At 41.9% G+C, this 11,705-nt stretch overlaps 1 protein-coding gene across 4 annotated transcripts in view; it reads right to left on the reverse strand.

Annotated features, from left to right (window-relative positions):
* Positions 1 to 11,463, reverse strand: part of ST3GAL6 (ST3 beta-galactoside alpha-2,3-sialyltransferase 6) — a 168,946-nt gene extending 157,483 nt beyond the window's left edge. For 3 of the 4 annotated variants that reach the window (XM_073668151.1, XM_073668141.1, XM_073668152.1), the window contains exon 1: positions 11,323 to 11,463. The gene's annotated coding sequence lies outside the window, so the exon portion shown is untranslated. The remainder of the gene's footprint in view (positions 1 to 11,322) is intronic. The other variant, XM_073668149.1, reaches the window with a different exon arrangement.
* Between the last annotated feature and the right edge of the window lie 242 nt (positions 11,464 to 11,705).

Genomic DNA, 11,705 nt, shown 5'->3' on the forward strand with positions numbered 1-11,705 from the left:
TCAATTGTAGTTTTACTTACTGGGTTATTGATATCTTACAATTTTGCAAAAACCACAAATACAATTCACTGACAGTTTTCTATCAGTTGCTTAAGAAAAAAAAAAAAAAGTATCATTTCAATTTAAGAATTTATCCAGCCTTTTATAATTGGTTATCAGAGGCACTCCGCCCAAGGAAATCCCCAGTGTGTTAGATAATCCTCCCATCATTCACTTTGTTTTACTCCTTTATTATATTTTATTATTACAACATAGACATATACAAGATACATACACATGGCTTCACACACACATGTACTGATCGATCGGTTTAAAATTGGATGAGATTGGTGGGGGACCGCCTATCCTTCCAGCGGCGCAGTCTCTTAGTCTAATATTTACAGCAGCTCCCAGGCTGGTCTTCACCTGTTCTGTGTTTTTGTTTTTTTTTGTTTTTTTTAAGCGACGTTCACGATATTGCAGCATTGTTCCAACGAAGTGAATAATAACATTGTAATCTCGGCCAGCCACTAAAAGACGAAATGCAGTGCAAGCGAGTACGAACCAGCCCGCAAGCTGCTGTAACCACTGAAAATACTGCGATACTCGCACCATAGTCTGACACCAACACATCTAATATTGACGGCTTATGAAGTTTTAAAAGGTTGGATAACCCCTAAAATTAAAAAAAAAGAAATGATAATTCAAAATGGAAGACATTGCCCTCTAAAACGAAAACCTCTGTCCTATATGATGTTCAGCAATATTTGCCAGTTTACTGTTGACCACACACATTAGGATCTATTGATTTATAATAGACTTAAGTTGTTTTTGACTACTTCATAGTTAGTGATCACTAATCCCTCAATTAGCGTTAAGGGAAATCTCCCTTTGGTTAAGTTATTATTATAGCACCATTGATTCCATGGCGCTTTACGTGTGAAAGGGGTATTCATAGCACAAACAACTACAATAAATTTTGAACAATACAAGTCGGCGACTGGTACAGGAGGAGCGAGGACCCTGCCGGCGAGGGCTCACAGTCTACACGGTCAGATGAGTGCTGAACCTTGCAGACCAGTCACGTCTACAAGCGATGGACGTGCTCATTCACTCAGCAGAAGGGCGTAGAAGCAGCCTAATTTGTACATGTCGGGTCGGTAAATTGAACCAGACTAGAAAATGCTGCAAATTTTTCCATGAGGATCTGCGGTCCGTGTGGATAACAGCCCAGGGTGCACAAGCTCAAAGGCAAACGTTGGTTCGTGCAGAGTCCGTAGCGCAATGGACACTATATGGACTAAATACCGTTCACGAACTATGTTCCCATGATGAAATTTTTGATGTTGTAGATTTTCTGCTCCTATTATGTATATTGGGTTACTTTTTTTTTTTTTTTTTTTTACATGTGTTTTTATCGAGCATGTGATGATGCGTTTTTGGTCTCTTTTTGGCAAAAGCACAGTGGGCATGAGATTTCTATAAATCCCATCCACTTTGCTGGAAGTAGAAGATGTCGCGTTTTTGATGCATCAAAAATTCACAGCGTAAAAAACTCATTGTGGGAACACAGCCTTAAAATTAAAATCCTTCCCTTGTTCGTCATCCTCTTTAACCCTAGAAATATCATTGAACTGTGGAGCATAGGAGGTGGTCCATGTAACCACTTCCCCCTCCAAATAAAAATAAAAACACTGTTAATGTATGTGAAAAGGATGCCATTTCAACTCCGGTAAACCCAACAAATTTGAAGATACTTCAAGAAATACTGGCTTTTTTTTTTCTTAAGTGTCATTTTGGTGTAGTTTTTTCAGTTGTTTTCCGCCAGCTGGCGCTTTTTTTTTTGGAGAGTTTTCCCATGATTTTTATGAAATCTTTTTTTTTCTACATGTCATTTTTTTTCCACTTCATTGAATAATGAAGAAACGGCTAATAATTTATTTAGGCAAAAACGATGGCAAAATGCTCCAAAAAACGTTGGGGTGGTCATTTGAGCTTTCCCATTGACTTTTATTGTAAAATACAGAGATGTCTTGAAAGCAAAAATGCCAGAAGAAAGAACTTGGCTCTTGTTTAGACTCTCGGCATTTTTAGGAACTTAAAGTGGTTAAAAGTCGTTCAAAAGCCTGAACATATGAAGAGCAATTTATTTTAACATAAAGATATACATGTTCATTCTTTTGAGTGTTTTCTGAAATATCCAACTGAAAAAGATGTTGTGTGCACATACCATTAGGCTCACAATTCTAGAATAAGGGAGGGGGGAGACTACTAAAAACCAACAAAAAAAAACCCCACACAATATAAACTAATAAAGCTTTTAACCATTACAACAGCAAGTGTAAAGTTTACTGAACAGCGTTTGAACATAATAAAAAAAAAAAATACCTTAGTAACAAGCAACCACCCAAGCTTTCTTACGAAGGCTCACTTACATCGGTATATGCATAGCTATTACCTTATGGCTTTGTGCCCACTATGCATTTTTTTAGCAATTCCGCTGCAGAAACGCTAAAAAAACGCTTGGTAGAAGGCCTGCCATGTTCCCCAATGATAATCCGCATGCACTGACTTCGGCAGTTACGTGACCCGTCACATGACTAAATGACGTCATGGCAGGTCCTTTTAGTCCACCGCGAGCAGCAGGCAAGCCAAGACGCATCGCTAAGGACACCGGGGGCCATCAGAAGGTAAGTATAATGTATATTTATTTATTTTTATTTTATTTTTTTTACAGGTACTATGGTACCCGGGTCCGGAGGAGAGTCTCCTCTTCTCCAAACCCGGGTACCATTCTTTACTGTCACACTATATAAATCCATGCCGGTTGCATGGATTTATATGGTGTGACCAAGTTGTCAAGCAGACAAATTATTAAAGTCAAATTCGCTGGTGTTTCAGCAGAGTCTAACCCCCAACGATCCTGAGAATGAAGGGGCGACAAGCTAACACAAATGAACATTCAGGGAGGAAATAAATATTAGATGCACCGCAGCCCTTTCATTCTCATGATCGGCAGATGTACAAGCAGCCGAACCCTCTCGTAATGGCATATCCTAGTGAAGTGCCATCAATCAGAGCTCCTTCACACGACCTTATAAAAAGACGACTAGTTTCATCCAGAAACCTTTTTCCTCACTTGTCTTCCATATACAGCTCTTTTTCTTTTTTACAATAGGAGTTATTAATCATTTACAGGACCATTTACAGTTTATGTTACAGAAATGCAATGCATCTGTAAAAATCAGATGTCATGCTGCAATTTTTTTCCAAATGTAGATTTAGTCCATAAAACAAACAAAAAAAAAACAACTCTCATCTGCAATGCCTTTTTTAATAACATTTGTCAAAGTGAGGTCTTTTTTTTTTTTTTTTTTTTTTTTTTTTTCCTTTATCTCCTTTCCTTCTCTTTAAAGCACTTGGAACGAAAATACAGGTGTGTGAACAAGCCATAACCGATGGGAAAAACCCATTAGATTATCAAAACAAAAAAAGGAGTCGCCACCACCGATAATGAGGCATGGTCCTCCACACTCATCTCTATAGAAAGAAAAAGCCTATATAAATGTGCATGTACAGCCTATCTAAACAGCACACACGTCGTTATCTGTACACAGCACAGGAACTCGCTATCTCTATTACCAGGCATTTTGTAGCTCTTAGGCGGCGTGCCCACTATGCGTTTTTGACGCTGAATTTCTGCAGCGAAAACACTTAAACACTTGGTAATACGTGCCCCATGGTCCCCAATGATAATCCGCATATGCACATGCTGCGGAAATTTCCGCTGCGGATTATCATTGCAGAAAAATAAGCAGCATGTCCATTAATTTTGCAGACACGCAGCGTAATTGCCACCATTGACTTGCATTGAATCGCTTAATATCAGCATGACTACATGTACACATGCGGATATTAAGCGATTCAATGTGCGGATGGTACCTGTTAAAAAAAAAAAAAAGAATTTAAAATAAAAAATAAAGATTATTCTTACCTTCTGATGGCCCCCAGTCTTCTCAGCAATGCGTCCGGTGTGTTGGGCGGCTCGCGCTGGTCTAAAAGGACCTTCCATGACGTCATTTAGTCATGTGACAGGTCACGTGACCGCTGACGTCTGGTGACCTGTCACATGACTAAATGACATCATGAAAGGTCCTTTCACACCACCGCAAGCAGTACAAGAGACCGGACGCAGCAGAGAAAAGACCGGGGGCCATCGGAAGGCAAGTATAATCTTTATTTTTAACCATTCTTATTCTTTTTTTTTTAAACTATTACTTGGTAACACTATATAAATCCATGCTGGTTGCATGGATTTATATAGTGTGACCAAGTTGTCAAGCACTTTTCCAAGTGATGCTAAAAATCGCTTGGAAAAGTGCTTGATAACCCGCATGCAGAAATGCATGCAAAAACGCTTGACAAAAGCTTCTACCTGGCAGGAAAAACACAGGTAAAATTGGCATGCGTTTTTCCTGCCAGGGAGAAGCGGAAAAAATATGCAGCATTTCTGCATCGTGGGTACATGGCCTTAGTTTGTCACCTTGGGTGGAATTTTCATTCCCTGCCTTACGGATCCCTAGCGGTATTGTATTTGCATTTACAAATAGAGCATAATGTAACAAAAAGAAACTGTAAACAATACATTTCTTTTTTAGGATTTCTTATCATAGCGAACCTTTCTAACTTCCACAGTGCTCCCAGGCCACTGAATGTCAGATCTGCGGTAATTCCTCTGCGCTCCCCTCCAATGCCATTGCAGATACTGTTGCAAATAAGCTTAGCGTCAACACCTAGAACGGTGGCCATTTCACTAATCACTAAATTTCAGAGAATTTTTAACAATAGGACAACACCATAGATAGCAAATGACCGAAATCCCCCCGCTCGTCTAAGAAAAAACAATTTGTGGCTTTAATAGGGAGAAGGAAATAGGCTGCTGGCTGACACCATCTCCCAGGAAAACAAAAGAATTGGATGGAATTCAAAAGTTAGGAGACACCCCATACACGTTAGACACAGCGTCGGCGAACTAACATCATCATATGTGCCTATGAGGCCATTAGTTCTGGCAAGGAATTCTGCCTTCATGTTTGGAATTGCGGCCGTAACAGACCAGATAATAAAGGTGCTATGTGATTGTGTGAATAAGCGCTAATCGCTGTGACCAATCATGACTGCATATTTGATTTAATTTACTCTTTGTCAACAACTAAGGTAGAAGGCAAGCAAGCGCCCTTGCCAAAGTCATGGCAAAGACTCTCCTGCTGCACAGCGCTATTGTGTATAAGTAATCATAATGGAAGCCAAAACGGTCAGAAGCCAGGAAGGAGGTCAAAACGTCCATTATAAAGATCAATGAATGGAGAATGCATCATTGCACAGACAAATGTGCCATTTAGTACTCTAATAAAGCAGACTGTAAGATATAAGGTTGTTTGCAGAATTACTCAAACTGCTCAACAGGATGTATATGAACTTAATAGGGTGGAGACCGCGGTGCGCTGCGGACCCATGCCGTACTTTCTCATGCGAAGGCAGAACATTTTTTTCACCATTACAAAATCTATGGGAAAATACATAAATAGCAGCCATATTACATATTGCAATACAAAGGCATATCATGTGCAACCCTGTCACATATTGTGATATGGAGACCCATCACCTGCAACCCTGTCACATATTGTGATATGGAGACCCATCACCTGCAACCCTGTCACATATTGTGATATGGAGACCCATCACCTGCAACCCTGTCACATATTGTGATATGGAGACCCATCACGTGCAACCCTGTCACATATTGTGATATGGAGACCCATCACGTGCAACCCTGTCACATATTGTGATATGGAGACCCATCACGTGCAGCTATGTCACATATTGCGATATGGAGACCATCAAATGCAGCTGTCATTTAGCCTCTATCCCCTGATGACGCCGGTTAGGCGAAACATGTCGGGGAGGCTATAATTTTCGTTTACAATAGGACAGGTAGGGAATAGTGCAATAAGTGGTCCGCGGCCACAAGCATATGATAATGGAAATAGATAGGATGGCTATTGGATACACAGTTATGCCAATTGAATAATCCTGATAGTCCTCACTACCTGCGCCTATATTGGAATTTTAATATAAATTACTACTATAATAAGGATTTAATTATTTAAAGTTACGTTTTATAGAGCTTTAGTTGGGGGTTCTATTTGCCAACAGGCAATATGTTAATGAGTTAAATTGCCCCTACGCTGTCTCTGGCTGAACAGTGTTGGCCATCACGTGCAGCTATGTCACATATTGCGATATGGCGGCAGATCGCATGGTCTAATATGGAGACACAGTTCCTACTGCAGACCCAAGCTGAAATCTGTCTCATGATCATGACATTTTTGTAAGGCTGCACAAGCTTAGAGTTGCATTGTACCATAATATGCCACCAACAGAAACCTATGAACTCATACTGTAAGGCTGAGTTCACACGATGCGTTTTTCATGCGTTTCCGCGGCGTTTTTGCAGTTGCGTAAACGCCGTGGAAACGCATGAAAAACGCATGGTAGAAGGGCAGCAATGTTCCCCAATGGAAACCCGCATGTGCTGTGCCCATGATGCGGATTTTTCCGCAGCGTAAACGCTGCGGTCAAAAATCCGCAGCATGTCAATTAATTTTGCGGAAACGCTGCTCTTTTGCCGCCATTGACTTGCATTAGACCGCATGGAATCCGCATCACTGTATATGTTGATGCGCTTTTCATGCGGTCTAATGTGCGGATGGTACCCGGGTGTGGATGAGAGGACTCTCATCCAGACCCAGGTACCAAAAGAATAAAATAAAAAATATATATATTCTCACCTTCTGACGGCCCGCGCTGCGTCCTGCCGGCTTCCCGCGCACTTCGGGGTTGAATGAAGGACCTTCGCTGACGTCAGAGTCATGTGACGGGTCACGTGACGCTGACGTCGGAAGGTCCTACAGTCTTCACTGCCGGCAGCCGGGACCGATGAAGCAGGACACAGGGGGCCATCAGAGGGTAAAGTATATATTTATTTTTTATTTTTTGACATCACACACTATATAAATCCATGCCGGTTGCATGGATTTATATAGTGTGAAGTTGACAAGCACTTTCCAAGTGATGCTAAAATCGCTTGGGAAGCGCTTGTCAACCCGCATGCGGAAATGAAAGTGAAGACCGCTTAATTTCCGCATGTCCCTGGCAGGAAACCGCATGTACAATCCGCATGCGTTTTTTCCTGCCAGAGAGATGCAGAAACGCTCAGGAAAAAATCCTGAGCATTTCTGCATCGTGTGCACATACCCTAACTTTGTTTTAACATGCATCACTTCTAGAGGAGAATATCTTCTGTTAGAACGGCGTGTGCTACTGTAACAGCTGCCGAATACAAAAACTCAAAAGGTGTTGTCCAGCTAGGATTATTTTTTTTCGCTAAACAATTTAGCATGTTATAGAGCAACACAGAAATACCTAATGAACCCACTAGTGCTCCAGTTCCGACACTGCCCGCTCCACACAAGTATCTGCTCCAGCAATGATCTCCTGAGATGAACATGTGACCACTGCGACCAATCACTTACTGCAGCTGTCGCATGTACATGTCAAGACATCATCCATGCAGCAGAAAGTATCAGAACTGGAACAGTGAATATCCAGCAGGCAAGTATACATCTTTTTGTTGTGTTATAGCATTATAAGCGCTTTTAAAAAAATAAAAGTTTCTTGAAGGTGACCCTATACCTATATAAACTCTTGTTCTGTGACAAATATTCCTCCTGCATACTCGCCGGAGCATGCATGTGTTCTCAAAAGGGATACAGGCCCCTGGCATACACTTGTGGTGGCGGCTTATCTCGCCAGAGAACAATGCATCAGGTGAAATTCAACAAGTCCAGTCCTTATGTCCCGATATCTGCTGTCAGGGAAAAGGCGAGACATATTCCATATACCTGAGATGATCAGCTGGCTCCACCAAAACAGGCAGATTCAGTTGACATTTGTGCACACCTTGCGTTTTTTTTTGTTTGTTTTTTTTACTTTTTTTAATGCAAATATTCAGCTGCGTTTTACAGTAGCAGCAAAGTCTATGAGATTTCAGAAATCTCATGCACACAGCTTGGGTTTTTTTTGGCCTCAGCATTTTGTCAAATACCTTAGTTTTTGCAAAATGCAGCATGTCACTTCTTTCAGCGTTTTTGCAACGTTTTTCTCCCATGGAAAGCAATGGGAAGTGCAAAAACCGCTGAAAACACGCTGCAAAAACGCAGGTATTATGTTTTGCTGCCAAAACCTGAGGACGTTGAATCAGATTATTATTTTTTTTTTATCAGCATGCACAAGAGACAAATGTACAGTGACGTAAACACAGCAAAAAAATGCAGGAAAATCTACTTTTTTAACCAGCTTCTTTACTGCAAAGAGAGCAGGTTTTGCCTGGAAAAAAAAAAAAAAAAGCATCAAAAACGCAACCTGTGAACATAGCCTAAGGCAATGTTCCCACAGTGAGCTTTTAGTGTGTTTTTGAAGTTACATCTTACAGTTCCAGAAAAGTGGATGGGATTTAAAGAAACCTCATGCCCTCTGTGCTTCTTTTTTTACTCAGCATAAACTGGCCTGCTGTGCGTTTTTTCAAATCCACAATATATCAATTTCTTTTACGGGTGCGCTGGGTTTTCTGTGTGGATTTTTCTCATAGACTTGCATTAGATGCAGAAAATCTGCAGGTAAAAAAAAAACACGCATTCTTACTGCATTTCCGCAGCGGATACACATAAAAAAATGCATGTAATCAGCACCTAAGTATGTCAATATAGTTGTCAAACCAAATACCAGGCAGTATCAAAAACAAAGCAGCTTTATTTTAAGCATGACACACCAACAAGACACAAAAATGGCAATGTCAAAAATGCAATAAAAAAAAAAAGCATGTTCAAAACTGCACTCAAAAATGCAATGAAAAAGTCAGGTGTGAATGTTTGAAACGGACTCAAGAGCTGATTCCCCACATACACAGCAGGTGCTGGCTGCGTTTTACTGCCGATTCCTGCTTTAACACAAGCAGATCAGAGCCAGCTGTGATTTCTACGGTTTAATGACCAAGCGATCCGCAGTGGCAGCCATGGGCGTACTGAGGATCTCACAAACACACTTTTTTTGTGTTACAAAAATTCGGATTTCTTTTTCCCCTCAGCTATAACAATATACATACACCAATTAGGAAATAAACGCAATTGTATTAACCCAAAGAATTATATAGCCGTTAAGTTTTACCCCCCCCCCTCCCCTAGATTTTCAGTGTGGCTCTTGAAAGTAGAAGAAGGAAAAAAGAACAGAAAATTGGAAGGGGTTAAGGTTGCAAACACATCAGATCAGTATGGTCTGGAGAGCGGCTGAGTCAATGTACTTTGGATCACTTGTACAACTGTTGCACAATATCAATTAGTCGGACTATACAGACAGATCAAGGAGGTAGTCGAAAAATGTAAACTTCACAGTGTGCTTGCACAAAGGGGCAAATGATGGGCATTTTTTAGCAGACAGTGGTCTGAGATTGGCCTATCCGTACAATTTTTCAACAGTTAAGCAACAAAAAAATGAGTCAAAAATAAATCAACTATTTCTGCTGAATTTCATCTCATCTATATGAACAATTGTTTCATATTTGTCAGCCGAACCACTTCTCCTTAACTTTCATGTTTTCCTTTAGGCTAAATACCCACAATGAGAATTTGGTACAATTCTTTTTTTTTTTCCACTGCGTATTTTCTTGGGCAAAAAAATGCAACATATAAGGCTATGTTCACACGTTGTGTTTTTGCAGCATTTTTTTTTATGCTTTTTTAAATGCAAATTTTAATCTGCAGTTTACAGTACCAGCAAAGTCTATGGATTTCAGAAATCTCATGCACACACATTGGGTTTTTTTTTTCCTGACTGTTTTAGCAAACAGCTGTGTTTTTGCAACATGCAGCAAGTCACTTTCAGCGTTTTTCACCCATACAAAGCAATGAGTAAGTGCAAAAACGCAGGTATCAGATTTTGCTGCGTTTTTTGTGCCAAAACCTGAGGAAGTTGAATCAGGTTACTTTTTTTCTTTTACGAACTAAACTTTATCAGCACGCACAAGAGACAAATGTACCCTGACAAAACCTGCTTTTTTTTAAATTTTTTTATGATGCTTCTTTACTGCCAAGAGAGCAGGTTTTGCCTGCAGGGGGGGGGAGTAAAAACGCAACGTGTGAACATAGCCTTTATAGTTCCAGCAAATTGTATGGGGAATGAATGGGTTAAAAGCAGTAAAAGACTGAACATGTGCACAGCAATGCGCTTTTTCAGGCAGAAACTGTCTGAATAAGATGTGGTTTGCAGGTACCCATACTTTATATTTTCTGAAGGTTTCAATTGAAATGGCACATCTTATTTTCCACGGCAAGATTTACAAAATCACGTTGCAAAGAAAAAGAACTACTTAGAATTATTAGGAAGGCCATTGAAGGAGGATTTTAGAGGAATCCACTATAGGAAACATGGCTTTTTTGTATTGTTTTGAGGCTTTTCCCTGATGGGAAGTCTCCCCCCCCCCCCCCCCACAGTGAAGTTTGGGATGACTTCCACAAGGAGCCCACCTCAACGAAGTCATACGTCACTTGTTTATATCCGCCGGTAACCGTCAGGGGGGATAAAAAAAAGCTCAGAAAAAAAACCTCACGGAATGAACAGCAAAGCGGATTTTCCATTCGAATTGATAGCGCGTATGAAGAGGATAATTACATGCATTTAGAGGATACGCATCAACAATCACCATAATGACATCCACTTAAAAGTGATCAACATCCCAAAGTGCAGTAACTACAAGGACCCTGGAAGACGCAGACAAGACGCAGGGCAGCACTTCACCCAAGCAGCAGCCCATGGCCGGGCACAGCGTGTGACCCTGGAGGCCATTCATAGCTCGTCCCCTGGGGCCAGCAGACACAAAGCTGGAGGACAAGCTCGGAGAGCACCGCTCCTCTCTCCATGCAAACAATGGAGCCCAGGAGACACCTTCTCCCCAAAAATACACAAAAGCTCCACAAGCCCCAGCAGAGGTGCAGCAACAAGAGGGAAGGAACTGCGCCATACTGGGGAGGCTGACAACAACTCTACCAACTATGGGAGGCCAGGAAGCCCCTCACTGCCAGAGGGAGATGCAGTAACCCATTAGCCGCCGGCGGCGACGTCGTTATTTAGGAGTTGGGTTTTCATAGCTAGGGGGTACAGAGGGGCTGAGAGGTCCATTCTCCAGGTCAGGGTGGGGGTCTCGGGCTCTGAAGCCCCTGCATTACTTACTGGCTCCGCAGATGGCTGTGTGTGCACTTATCCGCTAGCAGCACGGAGGGGAGGAATGGGGGAGGGAGGGCGCTGTGCGGAGTCTGCACGCCGGGACGGAGGGAGGCGCCTGCAGATGGGGGAGGCTGAGACATGGTGCTGCTGGGGAAGGCTGAGACAATGTGACGGGACAGGAGGGTGGCTGCAGGAACTCACACAAAGGGGGGATATCCTGTGCTGCTGTGCGGGGCTCAGTGCTGTGCTGGTGGCCGCCATATAGTGCAGGCACAGGATGGAGCCACCTGTGGCGTGTGATGGGCTGGAGGAGCGGACACATGGAAGTCCACTTCACACTTGGAGATGCTGAGGGGAATAGGGGTCTAGTGAGGTGCTTTTGGTCTGGT

The sequence above is a fragment of the Phyllobates terribilis genome, unplaced genomic scaffold (genome assembly GCF_046119375.1).
Source record: "Phyllobates terribilis strain yellow unplaced genomic scaffold, ASM4611937v1 Scaffold_2__4_contigs__length_985480577, whole genome shotgun sequence".
NCBI lineage: Eukaryota > Metazoa > Chordata > Amphibia > Anura > Dendrobatidae > Phyllobates > Phyllobates terribilis.